The following is a 20059-nucleotide window of genomic DNA, read 5'->3' as shown; positions in this document are numbered from 1 at the left end:
ACCCAGACAAATATCTCAAAATCCACTGCTTGGATTGGCACAAAATTTCATACATTCACGGTACCCAGAGGATGAATCTGAATTACTTTGGTAATCCCCAGACTCTTCCTAGGACATCGCCATTCAGTTGACATTTGTTGCTTTAAGTGAAATGTCTCAACAACTATCGGATGGCTTGCCACTGTTCAGGATAATTGTTACTATTCTAAGTTACTGTAATTGTAAGTTTTTGTAAGTTTATTTGTGTCTAATATTCATTTTCCACACAAAAAAAGTTCAATTAACTGGTTAAAATGTTTAAAATTACATCTGTTGCTTCTCCCTCATTTAAAAAATCTATAATCTATGAGTATGCAAATATTTGTTTATTTTTGTTATATAAATATAACTGCTGGGCAAATATGTCTATTCTCAATGTATGTCCACTGGATTTTCAAGTTTGGGTTCATGGGTTTCAAGTTTCAACATCACACTTTTGTAAATGGCATACTGGACAATTGGCCAAAAAATATTGTGATGTCACAAATCATGCCTGTACATAAGTAAGTAACTTTATTTATATAGCACCTTTCAAGAGCAGAGATATTACAAAATGCTTCACAGAGGAAATAAAGCAAATAAAGCACCAACATAAAGACATAAAACAATAAAAACAGAATAAACAGAAAATAGAAAAAATACACAAAGGCTGAACAAATGGCTCTTGAGCTGCTTTTTAAAGGTGTCCATAGTGTCCACAGATCTTAAATCCAATGAGATTTTTCATCTCCACTTGAGACACAATGGGCTTGAGCTTTGCAGTGCTACTCAGCTGGAAGAAACAAGAGCGAATCAGACACTTGCCATGTTGGTCCAGAGTCAGAGACTGGTCCATAGTGACACCTAGATTTCTTATGGAGGATTTAACCAATGGCGTGAGAGACCCAAGACCATCCCTTATCTTAGGGAAAACACTAGGAGGGACAGAAATAGGGATTTCAGTTTTTTCTGCATTTAGCTGTAAGAAATTATCAGCCATCCAGTTTTTATAGCATTTGGGCAGTTATTTAAAACTGACAATTTGGCTATGTTTTGAGGTTTAAATGAGACATATAATTGAATATCATCTGCGTAGCTGTGACAGGAGATACCTTTAAAGTGCCTTATTATTTGTCTAAGGGGAAGCATATACAAGGCAAACAGAATAGGACCAAAGACTGAACCTTGGGGCACACCACAATACAGAGTCTCAGATGAGGAGGCAAAGCTGCCAACAGAAACTGCAAACCTGTCAGAGAGGTAGGAGGAGAACCACTGCAGGGCTGACCCTGAGATTCCCACCCACTGTTCAGGTCTATCAACCAAGATACGGTGGTCCACAGTATTAAAAGCTGCACCAACTGAACTTCTCCTGCATCACCATGCGTCAAGATATCATTTGAGACATACACATATTTAACTGAGACTTAAAGGTGAGGACAAACCTTCTGCCTACAGTAGATGAATGCAAAAAAATAGGCTTCACTCTGAATATCAGTCTGTACAATGAAGCTCAGACATCCAAGTGAAGTAACAATAAGCCAAATTTGAGTGGAGGGCATCTTTTTCTGGTCTAAATTTCAATTTGTCCAGTACTTTGGTTATGACTAAATACTTGCAAAACTAACATTTCCATCAGCCTAGCTGTACTTTGTGTTTAGTACTAATTAGAATATTTCAGCATGCTAACACTATAAACAAAGATGGTGAACAATAGCATTGTCATGTGAGCATGTTAGCATGCTTACTAGTGTTTTTAGCCCTAAGCATGCTAGCCATGCTATATGACTTTTAGTCTTGAGTCTTAATTTTTTTTTATTATTATTAATGACTTCCTTTTTTCTTTTCCTGGCAGACATGTGCTTCCATAAAATCAGTTCAACATCCAACTGTCAACATTTATAGTTGTAAGGGAATATTAGCAGTTTTGCGGGTTGCGGTTTTTATTTACGGTACACTGTGTGTTTTTGAGGGAGCACTGTAACGTCCATTACGGTAAAGAGCTAATGCAAGACGTCACTGAGGAAGCAGGCACGCCCATTCAGAAACAGAGAGAGAGAGAGAGGGGGGAGAGAGAGAGAAAGAGAGAGAGAGAGAGTATTTACGCTGCTTTCACTCTTGGACACAGAACACTGTACCTGTCACGTCCTGAACTGCGGAGGAGCAAACAAAACGCAACAAGACTCCTCTAAAAGTTTTATTTTTGTCTGGTTGGACGCGTTTTCTTTGGCGCCAGAGCATCCTTCAGTCGTGAAGTTGACGGAAAGGTGAGTGCTGCAGCAGCTAAGTTCCTTTTTTTTTTACAAGCAGTCGTCAAGTTTTAAGAGAAGTCACATTAAGTCAAGAAATATAGGCTATTTTGTGGCAAAAGTAAGAGGTGAGGTTGTCACTTGCTTTCTCTTTTTTTTTAACTTACTAGTGGTGTTCAAGTTGAGTGATTTCCATACTCTTTTCTTTCCATTGCGGATTGTGTTTTCCTGGCGTTCATTTCCTTGGGAGGAGGGGGCAAGCAAGGGGACACCAGCCAACAACACACAGAGAGAGAGAGAATATATGTGTGTATACTCTGTGTCATCCAATTACCTCTTCACACAAGTCTGAGCTGATGCTGTGTGTGTGAAAGACAGAGGGAGGAGGAGAGAGAAGCGTTCATTCAGAGACTTGAAAAGGTTTTCTCTCAACACAGACCTCTCATTCTGAGTTAATGAAGTGCTGGATGATGAGCTTCTGTGGGCGCTAAGAGCTGTAGGATATGTTGCCAGTATCCACCCGCAGCTCATTATAGGAGGACTGTGTGTGTGTGTGTGTGTGTGTGTGTGTGTGTGTGTGTGTGTGTGTGTGTGTCTGTCTGTCTGTCTGTCAGTCATAGGCTACTTTCAGGGACAAATTAGACTAGACCAGTTGATTGGGGACCGTTAGGGTTAGGCAAGCAGTGATTACGGTTAGGATAATACTCCAGGAAATTAATGTAAGTCTATGTGATGTCCCCAAAAGTGACCTAAGTAAACGTGTGTGTGTGTGTGTGTGTGTGTGTGTGTGTGTGTGTGTGTTTGTGCATTAACCACAAACGCTAGCAGAGGTGGAGGGGAAGCTCTTGTTTTTGAGCCCTGATTCAGGCCTGTTGTTAGCTGAAACAAAGAAACATCAGCTGATGTGGTGGGCAAAGGATGAGTGTCAGTGAGGTTGTTTGTGTGTGTCTGGTAAAAAAAAAAAAAAAAAACCTCACAGATTTCTAATCGAGGGTGGTGACACATATCATGACACAGTTAAACTCAGGATGTGGTTGGCTCCAACAGGTTGAGCTCACCACTGCCCTCCCCCCCATACCCCCCTCCTCAGATTTGCACACAGACTAACAAACTGACAGATTTACACCTGCATGTACGATATATCACTGCATGTTTTAGCTGGTTTGGGGGTATTTATGAGACTGAGAGTGAAGTGGCCTCTTATATATTATGACAGATTAAAGGCTACACTTATATTTCCATGTCAAGTGTTCAGTGGATGTTTTACTCTAGCAGACATGAGTGTGAGAACAGATGAATAGGCCTACATGGCCTTGGTCCATTTTACCATTTAGTGCTGTATTCTTCTTATTCCATGAAGAACTTCTCAAATGTAGACTATCATAACAGCTAATATCAAAATATTTTTGGAAGTGAACATTGAAAATTGCCAGAAGTGACTAATTACTTAATCATCACCTAAACTAAGAAGAAGCAACACCTGCTCTGTACCATTCTGAGATATTTCTTTTCTGATCCCACATATCTACTGATGGTCAGTACCAGATGCTTCAGCTAAACGCACATCCAGTTTAATAATCAGTTTCAGCATAGACAGAGAGGCAAAATCAGCTCACTAATTGATCTGCTGCTGTTTGTGTTTCTTTACAAGACATCAGTGCGATATCTGCAGACGGCTGCTAGCTAGCATATCCAGCAAGCACAGACAGACTAGGTAGAATCTGGAAACTGTTGATTCCCAGCACTTCAATTCTCATAACCAGAGATGATACCTCACCAATAAACACAAAGCGAGAGCACAGATTCGTGTGTGTCATTTTCAGTGTGTCCTTCTGAAAGATGTGACCATTAAATTCACTACATTAAATTGGTGCCACCTGAAGTCACCACAGTCCCGTAAACTGCAGCAGGTGTGCATGTAGTGCAAGCCCCAAGGAACAGTGTTGGGTTGTGGGACGTAGTGGCCAAACTGTATAATTATAACTTTCGGGTCTTGCTCGTGATGCACACTGGCCCAAAAAGCCTTCCAATCATTGGAAAAGGAGCGGCTGTAAAACAATGAATAAATGTTTTGAGTGTCACAACCCCCACGAAATGACTCGTTTTATTACCAGAATTTGAGCCTTTCCGTCCGATAACATTTGGAAAGTCTAGAAGAGTCGCACAGTTAAATCAATTTATACGCATTCAAGTGAGCAGAAAGCCAAATGGAAGTCAGCCAGCTCGGCCAGCGAAGGTCTCTAGTGTGCGTGCTCTGTGGGCCCAAAGATGTGGAAGCGTGAGCAACATCTGGGTAATTTCTTTACAGCTGGAAGCCAATTTTTTGGCTTCATGTGCCACTGAGCAACTTTCATAGGAATAACCAGGGTGCCGTCTTTGAGTCTGGTATCTAATTCTCCTGGATACCATTTAGGTTTAGGTTTTGATTGGTCACTTTCAGTTCTCCTTTATATATTCATGATATCCTTTTGGGGTCCTCTACCCTTAGGTTGGGAACCACTGTTTCCGGCCATATAATGCACTGCAGTTTGTCTTCTTAATTTTGCCAGGTTTTCTGATCACCGATGGCATTTTTCTTCATGGCATTTTTTTCACATTTTGGCAACAAAATGAATACAGTAAGAAGTCAGTTCATTGCAGGCTGATTAATGATTGATCATGCAGCCTTACATGACACTGCAGAAAAGCAGGTGAGTAATCATTACTAGACCACAGGCACACAATCTGTAAACACGTCTTCGTATTTGTCTACTCCATCATAAATGCTTGTTTTCAGATCATCTATGATGCTGTTAACTGTGCTGTTACGCCACTGTAAAGGCTCGCTATGGTGTTTATGGCCTTGCCTTTTACAGCTGTGCATTGAGGAGATGGAGCTTTTTTTGAAGGCCTTACATGTTTGTGTGCAATATGATCTTGCTGTAATAGTCCCCTGTGAGCTCTGGCTGTAGGCAATAAAGCAATGATCATGAGAGAGCCAGAGAGAGGGGGGTGGGAGGGTGAGAGATGGTTGACAGAGAGCTACTGAATTGGAGAAGTGTGAGCATAAACACGTGAACAGGTAGGCAAATAGATTTAATAAATAAATGAGGAACAGCAAAGAAGAAAGAGGAAAAGGGAGAAGAGGAGATGGACACTACATGGCCAAAAGTATGTGGATACCCAAATATTTTATAATTAAACATGCAAAGCATGGACATAAATCAGCTGCTATGACAGCCTACACTCTTCTGGGAAGGCTTTTTCACAAGATTTCTAATAAAGCCTGGCGCGCAGTCAATGTTTCAGTTCATCTCAAAGGTTTTGGATGGGGTTGAGGTAAGGGCTTTGTGCAGGCAAGTCAAAGTCATCCACTCCCAAATCATTTCTTTTTGGAACAGTTGCCTCAAAGGTAGAAGCACACTGTTGTCTAAAATATTATTGAATGCTGTTGTGAAGATTTCACTTCATTGGAGCTAAGAGTCCTAGCCCAGACCAAAATGGTCTTTACCTCTTCTATTGTCTTGACTCTGTCTTTAGAGTCAATTAAGGCAGCTTAAAGTAAGATTTTCACAAAAGTATTAATAAAAGTCTTCAAAGTGTGTAACAAAGCAGGGCTTTTACTATGGATCTATCTGCCACTTATTTTTCACGATTAACTGATGAATCATTTAATTTTCTCTGTTTTAAATTTACAATGTAAAACAGAGAAAAGCAGCAAATCCGCTCACTGGATAATGCGTAACAACATAATGTTACACACTTTTGCTTTAAAAATGACTTAAATGATTATTAAAATAGTGTCCAATGAATTTTCTGTTGATCAACCTATTAATTAACCAGCATGTAGTTTCAGCTCTAGAAGAAGCTACTGACAAAACCACATTAGTGTTTGATGGCGGTGTCTGTGTGTTTGTGGAGAGGGAAAAAAATAGTCCACAACAAAATGCAAATGGCAATTTAAAGAGAAAATATGTAGAGATAAAAACGAGTGAGTTATTGTGGCCTATTAATCTTCTCTCACCTCTGCAAACTGTGTGCGTGCAGAAACCAAATGCATGTGAGTTTACGCAGACATCTACACGCCTTTGTTACCTGCTGTTTGCCTAAGCAGCAAATTCCACTAACACAACTGAAATATGACTGGAATGGCTCCTGGAGGCATATCTGTGCTTATCACCACATCACTCAAGGTTATACTTTAGGAAACACATGACTGTTTGATCATCACCAAACAAGGTCGCGTTTTGTTTAACCAGTATTGTAAAGTGATAATCCTCTTAATTTGCTTGTAAATAAATGCCTGCTTTGCATTTGTGGCCCTGTTGGCTTCTCTCAGTGTCTGTCTGGTTTAGCACAAGCGATATTAACCAGCGTGGCTAACCATTATATCCTACCGGGTATAGCAGAAAATCAAAAAATGTGTTTGCGTGTAGCTGGTCAGCAATCCAATGTCTCCCCGACTCTCTACCATGATTTAATCAACTAAGTGTATTAAACATATATGATGCTGATGCCTGGAGTTTTTTACTTCTTTCCCAGCATTTGGAGTGATTTATGCAGTGAGTGAACAGTTTCTGTAGTGAGACACAAAGTACACAGTTTTCCCTAAAAGTGTGAACGTGAACGAATTTAAGAACTGTTCAGCTGTCTACATAAATAACTTTGTAGACTCTCTAGAAAGTTATTTATGTAGACAGCTGAACAGCTTATACAAAGTGTAGGTTTTATTTTAGCTTTCGTTGGACAGTGCATGTCGTCATTTTGGTTAATAGGATACACAGCTTTAAGCTTTTTGCATTTTTGCTTTAAAAAAACATAACATGTATATTTGGCATTTGTAATAATAGAAACACACTAGTTGTGTTTTTTTCACACATCTCCAGTTTCAGTGTTGAAACCAGTCTCCAGCCATCTTTACAGAAGTGTTGCGCACTACTCAGAGCTAACGAAAGTCTCTTTTAAATCAGCCCCCTCTAAGTTATTTCCACCATCAAGGCGGAACATTAAAGTGTAACCTACGCCAGCCGCATCACGTCATTGGATTATTCCACAATTTCAAAATGGTATGGAAAGATGTTTTTCTTTTTCCAAAGACTTAAATACATACACAATTGAAATAGAAATTTAAGTTAGCAGCTGTGTCTTCAGTTGAGACACTGTAATTATCCACGTGAACTCTATTTTCTGAAGATGCCACATTTGTCAAGTGTGACATCTCATTTTGGAGCAAAACTTCTAACTTGTTGCCCTGAGGTGTGTTACCGTTGGAGGTGTTGCATTACACTGCAGGAAAAGACGTGTAAACATATCTACATGTAGTTAAGGAGAACCAAGGTGGGTGATGGTACTCCCGATAGCACAAGCTAGTACAGGACACGCACGAGATCAGGTGTCATTGTTTGTAAATGGGTTGTGTGGGTGTCACTGCATTTGTTTTCTGTCCTGCTTTTCTGTCTGCAGCAGACACAGTACAGATCAGAACACAAAACCTGCACAGAAGTCTATTACAAGCACAATAATCCATCCATGTGAAGGTGGTGTCATTTTCAGCTCATTTCTATGTAGTCTTCGGAGAAAGTCAGTTTTGTGTTGAAACTGCACTGAAGATACAAAAAGCATCTTATCCCAATGAATTGATGGTACACCGTTTCTTATATGATATTTTGGTGTAGATAAAGTTACCAGCAGGAAGTCTTCACCTACAAGAAGTGATAAATCATAACTTGTGGCTGAAATCCAAACAGTCTCCTAAACAACTGGTCAGTTCAGAGAAAGCTGCACTCTTTTGTTTGATGGTGACTTGATGGTGAATTCTTTTCTCAATCTCTTAGATACTTTAAGATGATGAAGTTTTTGTACGGTGGCCAGATAAAATAAAGCCTTTCAAGTCTTTGCGGTGTTGAGCACACAGCTCAAGTGTCCACTTATGAACTGTGGCTTTCATTTGGTTTTGAAGGTTTTTTTCCAGCGTGCATCAAAGGTCAGTGTGTAATTGATCTAACATTCGTCAGTGTTAGGACACCATAGGAAGTGGTCATTCAGCCCACAGGATGAGTCACATGTAGGGATAGAGAGGTTTCACAACCCAGATTGTGAACACTAATTTCCTTGCCAGTTTGCAACAGATCTTACATTAGTTGTAGGGTTATGAGGTTAAAAATGTTAAATCCAGCCGGATCAAAGAATAAATTGTAGTCAGTGGGTTGCAACTTAAGATGCTATACTGTCATAGGAATTAGAAACCCTAAGAGTTCATTGTAGTTAACATTGTACATTTCGTAAAGTAATTGTTAAGTCTGATATTTAGTTACTTTTTTTTCATCCATTTATACCTTTCTGAATTTGGAATGATTTTTCACGCTCACATGTTCTTCAGAATTGTTTGAGGAACAGTTGTTGGTTAAATTGCCGGTTGTGTCTTGGTCCATGATTTACTTAGTCCATTACTCCCACCAGCACGGTGAAAATGTAAGTTGTCACTCTGGTGCAGGCTTGAGTCCAGATAGAGAAAAAGCAAAGATTTCCCAATATCCCAATTTCCCATCTTTCTCCATTTCTGGCAATTGTGAAATTCAGTAAAGCATATTTTGAAAGTTAAAGGTTAAAATGACACATGGACACTGTGAGTTTATCAGTAATTCATGGTCAGTTGAGTTTAAAAGTGGCACAAGTCTGTGTTTTAAGCCCTTTATACTTAAAAAAAAGACTGTAAATTGCACTTTCCAGACCATTCAACATCCAGCTAGGGACATTAGTATCTTGTCTCATTCTTAGTCAACACAATACTGAGGAGAAGAAAGGAGTCATTGTGATCCAGTGCCTGATGGGAAGCTCGGTTGTTGATGCTGCTGTAACAAGCACACCATTGAGTAAGAATGGAGGGACTCTCTCTCTCTCTCTCTCTCTCTCTCTCTCTCTCTCTCTCTCATCTTTTCTCTCTGTCTTACTCTTTTTCTTTTCCTCGACTCTGTCTTCTTACTTCCACTCTCCAGTTATTGCTGTGTTCCTTCCTCCCATAGACCAGCATGTTCGCAGTGGCTCCGCTGCCTCACTTAAGTGACAAGCTAACGTTACTGTTACCGTTAGCCTCAGCAAACTTTATCACCCACTTTTTCCATGTATGGTGTCAAATCCAAAATGCTTCGGTGGAATGTGTTAAAAGTGGCTAACAATAATTAGCTTTCCCTCATTGTCATTAGTAAAGAGAGGAACAATAGCCTAGTTAACAGTGCATGTTATGGGTCACACGGACAGTGAATTCTAGGAATTCCTTTCGTTGGAATACGAGAAATAAGCTGTTATTCTTATTCAATGATAATTTTGAAAACAAAACAGATCAAATATTTTTTTTCTGGTTTGAATGGTAGTTTAAATTTTGAATAAAAAGTGACACCCCTATTAAACATCTCCCGATCGACGCAACGAAAGTGCTATGATTAACTGAAGCACACACTTACCAAATCTCAACAACACGTTGTGTAGATCTGAGCACTGAGGTGGCTGATTGCTTGATCCAACCCCTGATGGGAGGTGGGTTCATGACGGAAAAGAAGAAATACGTAAATGTTGTACTCAAAATAAATACAACAGAAATGGCCTTACACACATCTTCGAATGACACCCATGCACTTTGGCTTCAAAATGTTTCAATGCTAGTGCTGTTACAATACCTGACTTTCAGTACCAATACCAAAACAGTTCTTTTGGTGAAAGATGAATTATTGCTTGTTCTTATACTTGGCTGAGTTGGAAAGTTGGCATTTTAATAATGAAGAGGATGTGATAAAGTTTAAAAAGTTGCTCCACATTGCTTTCTCCATCTATATGTAAAATGTTTTGCAAAATTTTCTAAATTCTGAGAAACAGTAGAAATGATTAACTAGAGGTAGATGTGGAAAATATGGATATGGGAAAATGGGTTCATTAAAAATTTAAGTGTATTACAAATTAACCACAGCGAAATGTACAGATTGATGAGATAGCAGTGTAGGCGGGACAGGAGATGGAATTTTCTTGTAATTTTCAGGTTTAGTTGTCTCATCTCAAGTGTCTTATTTGTCTGATGTAGTGTACACAGTGCTTTAATGGCTCTGTAACAGCTCACCACAGCCTCTGTTTTACCATGTAATGCAGTGTAACATGATAGCAGCAATCCTGTAAAACACTAAGGCTAAAGCAGTGGTTCTAGACCCTTTAATGATGAGACACACACCCTTTTTATGATCCCAGTTGAGTGGTTGCTACCACAGACAGGCCTATATTTCTTCCAGCAAGTATACTTATTGAACCGATTCTTTTTTTTCTTCAAGGTGCATCAATCTTTTCTCATTGTAACTTTTACTTGAACTTCAGTCTTGTGTCTGCTTGTACTCCTCTGCTTGGCCTGCTTGAGTTTTTCCTCAAACATCCCCACCTGAGTATGACTAATTAAACCATTGCCTAGACTTTCCCCAATTTGTAAAAACCCAGATTTTCTTTTTTCCTACATATTAATGTGACACATCGTCGTCATCTCAGCTGAATCTGATCTTGATTCATATTGTCACACGGTCAATTTCATTCATTCATGATGACATTTGTGGCCTATATGTGATGTGGCACCTCTACTCTTTTTCCTCCAAGGCTTAATGTTATCAAACCACTTCCATACTACCCATACTTTCTTTTTTTTTTGGAACTCACTCTTTCACAGCCAAGCCAGCAGCAATGCAATAATCCTATAACAAGACTAAGCATCTACAGCCATACTAGCAGCTCTCTGAGGCTATATGATGCTGTAAGTCATTAGAATTTATCCTCAAGGGACCTTAAGTATCTGTGGTAAAATTCACAGCATTACATCAAATAGTTGTCAAGATATTTCACTCAGAAACAAATATGTCAACTTTATTGTGGTGCTAGAAGAAAAGTCAGTGGGATTCATTCTCTGGGCACCATGAGTGTCTAGACGAGTTTAATCTCAATCCATCCAATAGTTGATGAGATTTTCAGTCTGGACCAAAGTGGTGAGCCAACCGACCGTCTGTCAAACAGACTAAATGCTAAAAAAAAATCCTATACACAGTGGCTTTACGAGAACTCCAAAACAACCAAATCACACCCATAGCGTTTCCTTTCTCTGGTGATTGCTCAGGAATAGACCTGGCTGCTTCCTTTTTCCTGCTGAAACCAGGAAGTGGCAATCAGCAGCTTTTGTTGTGATACCCTGAGGAGAGATCGGAACTGTCAGAATTAATAAAGGAAAAGATGGAAGAAAGTGGAAGGAGAAAATTTAAGATATGCAGTGCAAGTGTCTGATATCATGCATTTTACATCTCATTTTGCCAATGCTGGGATCCCAAGTAATATGTCTTTAACTGACCAGATTGCTTGCATACAAGAATATCATGGATGTTACTCCCAGTAAGGTAGTCAACAAATTGTTCATCAGTAGTGGTGTGGAGGTTACCTGCATAGATGTTTCGGTTTTAACATTTTACAATGCTCCACCAATACTCTCATACAGACAGACAGGATTAAAACAGGGTGTAGCTAATAATGAATGGCTATTATGAATTTCAGCTTTAAGACACAGAGCTGGTTGAAGGCCAGTGTGCTGAGGTGCTTGTGTGTGTGAGAGACAACATTAATTATTTTTGCTTTGTGTCAAGTCGGGTGAAAGGACATTAATTTCCATGAAATCAAAGGTTAATAACAATAGATGTGGTAAATATAATTTGATCAAAGGCCATGCTTTGACTCCTCATCTACTCTACACTAGAAGCACCCATATGAATAAAACATCCCTTCAAATGAACTACCTCTTTTGATTTTTATGTATGACACGAATTGTCCCCATCCACAGAATACATAGATCAGGCACTTAAAGCTCCTGAAAACTTGGTTTAAAATAGTATGTCTTTTCAGTAATATTATATTGATGAAAAATAGGGAGCATTGAACTCTCATCCTACCAACATATTTAACATAAGGGGCCCTATCTTATGCCTGGTGCAGAGTGGTGCTAAGCGCAGCGCAAGTCTCTTTGCTATTTTAAGACCAACGCAGTTGTCGTTTTCCCATCCAGCGCCCACGTTGTTAAAACAGCAATGGCACTTGCGCCCATCAGTGCGCCCATGGGCGTGTTGGTCTAAAAATAAGGTGTGGTCAGGCGCATTGTTGGCGCATTGCTATCTTGAGGAAGCAGAGAGCGATTGCGCTATTGACCAACAAAAATGTAGTCTTAAGTCAATGGCGCAGTGTTTCTATGTTATTTTAAGGGCACATTATCAAGACAGTAATGTGCGCCTACACAGGCGGGTGTACAACATACACTCTGCTTGTCACACACTCAGGATGTGCAGCAGTGCACAAACATGCAAAAGGTAAGAAATAAAAGGATTACAATGTGAAAGATTATTATTATGTATATTAATATATTTTTAAAAATACATGTCATAATGCTTAGTCATAATATTTATCAGAATTAACTAATCGCAGTAATGATGGATTAAATTGTTTAATTATTTGACCAAATCATGGCAATACATGTAGGTATTTCAACAGGCGGACAACAATGGATCAAATACAGATCGACTTTCCTGCTGCATCAATACATGATGACATGAGGAACACATGAGGAAATAAATCTGCACAGCTTCTAGCTGCTGCCAGCAGCCAGATGAGAACCTTGGAGAGCTGATCAAGTCCTGATAACTGTGTTGATGATTCTTTACATGACTAAAAATAATGATTTAATTTTTGAACAATATTTAACAAATATTCTTTAACATTTCTGAGAGTACAGTGATCAGGTTTCCATACTTTCAGCAATTAAAACCCTGCTGATTTGACCTGTTACTCCATGACTGAACAAAACGATTTTAAAGAAACTAAAGCTGTAATTTAAGAGAATAAACCTTTTCAAAAACCAAACGAAAATAAATGGGCAACAAATTAATGAACAGGACCTTAAACTGGTGGTCTGTGGCTGACCACGGGAGGGTCCAGGAGCAGCAGTGTGCTCGTTATGGGTCGTGCGCTTTCACTTTGTGCACAAGCAGATCCATTTCCTCTGCAGAGAAGCGCCCTTCTTACTACTTAGCAAATGCGCCGTCATAATATCAATCCGCCAAGGTGCAAGTGCATCTCTAAAGGGAATTAGAGATGACACTGTGATTAGTTTGTTGCATGTTACACCGATGGTAAATGATACTGTCTGTATAGTCACCTCAGTCTTCTACAAAGTGCCATGCCAAGTGTTCTGACCCCTCTGCTGATTTATTCAGTGTGTACCTTTAACATATATTACCATTTTTCCAACTTCCCAACTTCATAGTTTAATCTTGAGGTACTGCATTTACTATAGTTATGCACTCATCTGTTTTTTTTGTGTTGTTTTGTTTTGTTTTGTTTTTTCCCTAATAAGGGACTATTGCAGACATTATGGGTGCACTTATTTTGGATTTATTTATAACTGATAGATAATAAAAAGTGGTAAATAATCTGATTAAACTGTTGGCTTGTTTACTTCCTGTTTGTTTCTTGCCTCGTCAGACTTGGTGGTATAATGTTGAGTTCTAAAGAATTTGGTTTGCACAGTTGATGCTGATTCATAGTACTTGGTTGTCTAATGTAAATGAGCTGTGCCAATGTAATTTTAAAAACAGTGTCTCCATTACATAGTTTGCCCACCAGAGAACTCTGACAAGTTTAATTGTAGCTGTGCTAGTGACATGGCTCTATGGATAGCAGCGTCAGTTGGTCCACCACTTTGGTCCAGACTGAAATATTTCAACAATATTGGATGGATAGCCATAGAATTTTGTACAAACATTCATGGTCCCCAGAAGATGAATAAAACTGACTTTGGTAATCACCTGACTTGTCCTCCACCAGCACCATCGTCAGGTCAAAATTTCAACTTGTCCAATACTTTGTTTTATGACTAAATAACTTGAAAAACTAATGTATTCCCATCATCCTCAATTATACTTTGTCCACTGCCAATTAGCAAATGTTTACAAATGTTAGCATGCTTACATGCTAAACTAAGATGGCAAACATGTCAAACATTGCACCTGCTCAGCATCAGCATGTTAACATTGTCATTTTGCCTCAAAATGAGATCTGAGGTTCACAGCACAGATTACGGGATGATGTAATCTTGTGAACTCAGTGACCTCGACTTTATGAGTGGATAATAGTTACTTTCAGTGGAAGACAGTTGATGACGCTTACAACACATGGCATGCACAGAAAGTAAGATGTAGATTGAATCTCTTGTTGGGTGAACACACACACACACACACGCATATCATATTTGGCCTTGCATGCAGATACACGCAACCATACACACACACACCCACACTGACTTCATAGCACACAGAGAGCGCAATATAATAGGCTATCTGTGTTTAAGGTTAATGCTTCCTGCCTTCAGTGCTCTCAACAGTGGCTGCATAAATCCTCTAAAGCGGCTTCTCTCATTCTTTGTGTCAGTGCATACAGCTCCTCAATAACCTGCCTGAAGCTCTTAACAACCCCCGTCGACTTTGCGCATCTTTTTCAAGTGCTTAACAACGAAGGACACTGCTTTGAATGGGCGATCACCAGCTACAAAGGCTCAAAGTCCTCTCTCTCCCTTGGCCCAAAATGATAACACTTCTAGCTGTTTCCCCTTGTTTCCAGTCTTTGTGCTAAGCAAAGCAAACCAGCTCCTGTTGGTAGCTTCATGTTCACCCTACAGACATTAGAGTGGTATCAGCTCTTGCTGTTAAGAACCATCTTTTCCCTCATATTTTAGTTATTTAAGCAGCTGTTTTTTATATATTTCATAATATCTGAGACTGCACAGAAACCTTTTTAATGCAAGAAGCTAACAAATGAATCCTTTATCTATTTACAGTGAGAAGGAAATATCCAATTAAGCTGAACTAACCAACAATATTTGGTCATTTAGTCTAATGTTGGCAAAACATTTTGTAATTTGAGGTTTAGTGTGTTTTTACTGTGAAATATAAGGTCAGATGTGTCAACCATATTCCATTTTAACTCTTTTACCCTTCAATCTAAACAGCAAGCTAACGTAAGTGTAAGCTAACGCAACAGTTCCACCTGGCAGCTATTTAGGAACATGTAATCATTGCATACATGTGTGGTGTAACCCATTTTAATTTAGATGCATAAATCTTCACTTAGGCTAGTTATAATGCAAGTGTTTACTAAGTTTGAACTTATGAACTGCTGGTCCATCTGGCTCCAGTATTTTTTGCTCAGTATTCTTACATTTTGCTACTATTCTAACAAAAAAAGATTAGAGAGTATTTAGTATTTAGCCACCAAACCTTTATTCCTGCCCATGCGTAGAAGGCTTTGAGAAAATAAGAACTTTATGTAGAGAGATACATTTTTTTAAAAATGTAGACAATTTTACCTTCTTTTAGGTATCTAGTCATTTTTTTTCTGAGGGGTGTAGGGTTGCATATGAGGGAACTGACACCTGGATTCACTGGTGATGGATGAACCTCTTCGTCATCTCCACCAACGGCTAAGATAAAGAAATTTCTTTTCTGACATCATACAAAAATATTTCAGCACTGAAATCTTGAATTTCTCACTGCTGTGTGTAGCCTTTGGGCATACCTAAGCATAAAATAATGTAACCTGGAGTTTAGAAACAAAGAAGGGACTGTATTGTCTCCTATTACCTGTGGAAGATTTTCACCCACAGTAAAAAAAAAAAAAAAAAATTCCACTGTAGGGTAGAGTTCCTCCAACATGTAATTATAGTAGACTTTCCCACAACCCTCTTTTAATTCCATTGTTTGTTCATATTCATCTCTCTTTTCTTATGTTGCTTTTGCGTCATGTTATCCTTGTTGACATTTCATTGCCTTTTGGGGGAGGAACTGGGTGAACCTGTGAGAGACATAGATGATAGAGAATGAAAGAGGCTGGAGGGAAAGGGAGGGATTGGAGTGAAGAGACAGAGGGAAGAGATGATGAAAATGCTAATCTTGTTTAAAGTTTCAGTTCCTTGCACAGTCATCCTGTTCTGCTCTCTCTTGCTTTTTTCTCACCACTTAAGCACACTCACATCTGTACTATTCTGTTTTGTGTGACCTGATGTAATACTCTCTGCAAATTCGGATAGCCTATTGTGCATTCACTAGCATGTAGTCTAGCATGTTCAGTTTGATTGTCAGCATGATAATGGCTGTGGTGTAACCATTGTGTTTCTTTTCCTTCTCTTTCTGTTTCTTTGTCCTTTATCTTAATTGACTAAAAAGCAGTTTGATAATAAATGTGGTCAGGTGACATTCTTTAGTGAATGGAAGTTGCTGTAAAAGCTTTTTGTGAGTTGAATTTGGTTTTCTCCCATTCCCCAGTGTGTCTGTGGATTATCAACACACAGGTTTATAGATTCAAGAGAGACCGCTTTACAAAGACAAACATTTACAATCACACCCAACATACAACCACACAAACAAACAAGTACAAACACAGTTGGTTGTCTAACTTAATATATGAAATAGAGCTGCAACAATTAATCGATTAATCGATTAGCCAATTGACCGAAAATTTATTGGCAGCTATTTTGATAATCAATTGATTGTGTCAGTCATTTTTCAAAATTGCCAAATATTTGATGGCTCCAGCTTTTCAAATGTGAATATGTGTTTTTGTCCTTTTCATATGACAGTTAATTGAATATCTTCTATATCTCTAAAAACATTTTAGATTGTTAGGCTGTGTGTGAAATACTCCCTTCTTCACTCATTGACTACTCCCAATATAATAGACACTAAATAGTTTATTCAATAATGAGCAGCAAATCAAGTTTTCGGACACTAACTAATCATCATCATTTTATGTCATCACCATTAGCACCGTAGCTATAGATTCGCGTGATGGTAGTTTTCTCATCTTTAATGCATTGTTGGATTGTTAGCGGAAAGTAGTGTACATGCTACAGACACTACTTTTTTCGTTCCAATGTAGAATTCTTGAGGGATCTATATAGTGGATATATTTATGCACTCAGCATTCAGACACTCAAGTAAAATGGCGGAGGGTGAATGTAGTGCACTATTATCGTAAATAGGGAATGATTTCGGACACAGCCTTAGTCAGACAAAACAAGCAACTTGAAGATATCACCAAGGCCTCTGAGACATTGTGAAAGCATTTTTTTTCCTATATTTTTTCATAGTTTAAATGATTAATTGACAATTGAAAAAATAATCAGCAGGTTGATCGATGATGAAAATAATCATTAGTTGCAGCCATAATATAAAGCCATGCTATTGACTCTCTGAGGCTATACTAAGGTTTTAAGTTAATGTTAATGTCATTGTGCTAATATGGTCACAATGACAGTGCTAACATGATGATTTTTAGCGGGCATAATGTGTACTGTTTACCATCTTGGTTTAGTATTTTAGCGTGCTAGCATTAGGTCATTAGAGCATAAATGACACATGGCAATAGGAATGTCGTTAGTTGTGCAGTTATTTGGGCATAAATGAAAGTTTTGGACAAACTGAAATTTTGACCTGACAGTGGCACTAGCATTAACTTTTGTCTCTGTCACTGTTCTTGCTACCAGTTCTTCTACTCTTCATTGAATTGAAAACCGTTGTAACTTGTACAAAGCAGTGCAAATCCTCAACGTCTTTCAGTGGAAATGAATACTCACCAGTCTCTGAGTGTGTAGGACAGGAAATGTAAACTAGCAGAAGGTTGAATCTTTATTGTTTCATAACTCTGTAACACAGGGTAGCAACAAGAGCAATTACTGATTTTTAAAATGTCAAAGACCACCACTATAAAATTGAGATTCCTTTTTCTGTGAATGCAGCTTTAGATAAATGGATTTAATCTTGTATCAGGCACCAGGCTGAAACTCTACACCAGTGAATAGAGTGGATTTATGAAATGTGTTATCCTTTCTGTGCACAGACTGTGGCCGTACAGTACAATGGCCTCATCACATGAGTAGTGTTTTGCTTCAGCAAAGCCGTGCGTGCATGTGTGCGTGTAGGTGTGTGTGTGTTGGTCTAAGAGCTTATCTGTGCATGTATATATGCGCGTGTGTGTTGTTCCCCACTGGGCTGGTATTTGCTGCATCAGCAGGGTCTTTGGGTTGTTTGGTGGACGGAGAGCAGTATCATGGAAAATTCCATAGGACACAAGTTTAATCTAGTGTGTGTGTGTGTGTGTGTGTGTGTGTGTGTGTGTGTGTGTGTGTGTGTGTGTGTGTGTGTGTTCAGGTATTCCCCACGTTGTGGGGATGTAAATCTGTTTACACAGTCATGTTGTTGGGATTTGCCTCCATTATGGGGACAAAAAGCAAGTCCCCTTAAAGTAAATCATTAATTTTAGGGTAAAGACTTGGTTAAGGTGGTGGTTATGGTTAATGTTAGATAAGTCTCCAGGAAATGAATGTAAGTCAATGTAATATCCTCTGAAGTGATGGAAATACAACTGTGCGTGAGTGAGTGAGTGAGTATAATAAAGAGCATCGCTATTGTGTGTGTGTGTGTGTGTGTGTGTGTGTGTGTGTATGTATGAGAGGGATTCAATGCTGTGTTTATATAAAAGGAAATAAAAAGAAAAGAGGCAATTTTTTTGTGGTTGCCAAAGCCCCAGATCCACTCTTATAGTAGTAGTAATTGTAATAGTAGTGGTAGTAGTAGTGGTAATAGTAGTGGTGTAGTCTAGTACTACAGTACTAGTAGTGATATTACAGTACAAACAGTTAAACAGCTCAAGCCTGATTTTTTTTTTTTAGCCATGCTCGAGGCATGGCTCTGGGTCTGTTGGACAACTGGTCGGTCGGTCAGTCCGCTGCTTTGCTCCAGACTGAAATATCTCAACAACTACTGGATAGATTGCTGTGAAATTTTGGACAGACATTCACAGTCCCCAGAGGAGGAATGCTTTTTCCATTGTTTTTTTAATGCTTATTAGCAAATGTTAATATGCTAACATGCTAATATGCTAAACAAAGATGATTAACCTTGTAGACATTATATCTGCTAAACATTAGCATCTTACTATGCCGACATTAGCATTTAGCTGAAAGCACTGCTGTGTCTAAGTACATTCTCACGGACCTGCCAACATGGTTGTGGACTCTTGGTCTTGTTACATAATATTTACATAATATTTTAATCTAATAATCACATTTCCTTTTTCTCATTGTTTGACTCAGATATAATATCAACATTTATGAAACAGAATATGAAGTTATGAAATCCCAGTCTGGAGCTTAAATGTTATTTAATGTGCTAACCCCAAATCATATCTCTGTTTCTGTTTGTCATCTTTTACTCACTATCTGTGTCTTCCTGCCTACCTGTCCTCTGCCAACCTCATAAAATGTGACAAATATCAAGAATTCTGTCATAACATCCGTTTATGTCATAAGAGCAGTTTCATGAAGGAAGTTCATGTCTGTGTTTGTATGTGACTGGTACAGGGATGTTGATGTAAAGCTGAGAACTGCAAATTCTATTATATTGTATCAGCACTCAGACATCAGACCATCATTAGGTGTTTAATAAAACATGTTCTGACTTAACATTTCCATCTTAGGTGTTTTTAGAGCATTTTAACAGACTCTGGTGACATGTTGTAGAATGTTTATTTCTTTTTGCAGGGAAATTCCTTTTTTGCATCATGTGACTCCAAAAATGAGTAATTAATATACTTTGTTCATGAGGATACAATACCAGTGTTAATGTTAATTTTTTTCTACAGATTTCATACAAGATCATAGTTATACATTGTGTATATATATATATATATACATAAAAATGTCACAT

General features: G+C 38.6%; 1 protein-coding gene across 3 annotated transcripts in view; it reads left to right on the top strand.

Moving 5' to 3' along the window:
* Window positions 1-2063: 2063 nt before the first annotated feature.
* The window catches only part of carhsp1 (calcium regulated heat stable protein 1), a 33173-nt gene continuing 15177 nt past the window's right edge, over window positions 2064-20059 (top strand). Inside the window, exon 1 of one of the 3 annotated variants that reach the window (XM_067616082.1) lies at window positions 2064-2285. The gene's annotated coding sequence lies outside the window, so the exon portion shown is untranslated. Of the gene's footprint in view, window positions 2286-7289; window positions 7313-9094; window positions 9119-20059 lie in introns of those variants that run through there. The other 2 variants (XM_067616084.1, XM_067616083.1) reach the window with 2 other exon arrangements.

The sequence above is a fragment of the Thunnus thynnus genome, chromosome 17 (genome assembly GCF_963924715.1).
Source record: "Thunnus thynnus chromosome 17, fThuThy2.1, whole genome shotgun sequence".
Lineage (NCBI taxonomy): Eukaryota > Metazoa > Chordata > Actinopteri > Scombriformes > Scombridae > Thunnus > Thunnus thynnus.
The sequence above is the reverse complement of the archived record's forward strand: the minus strand, read 5'-3'. Positions and strand labels throughout refer to the sequence as shown.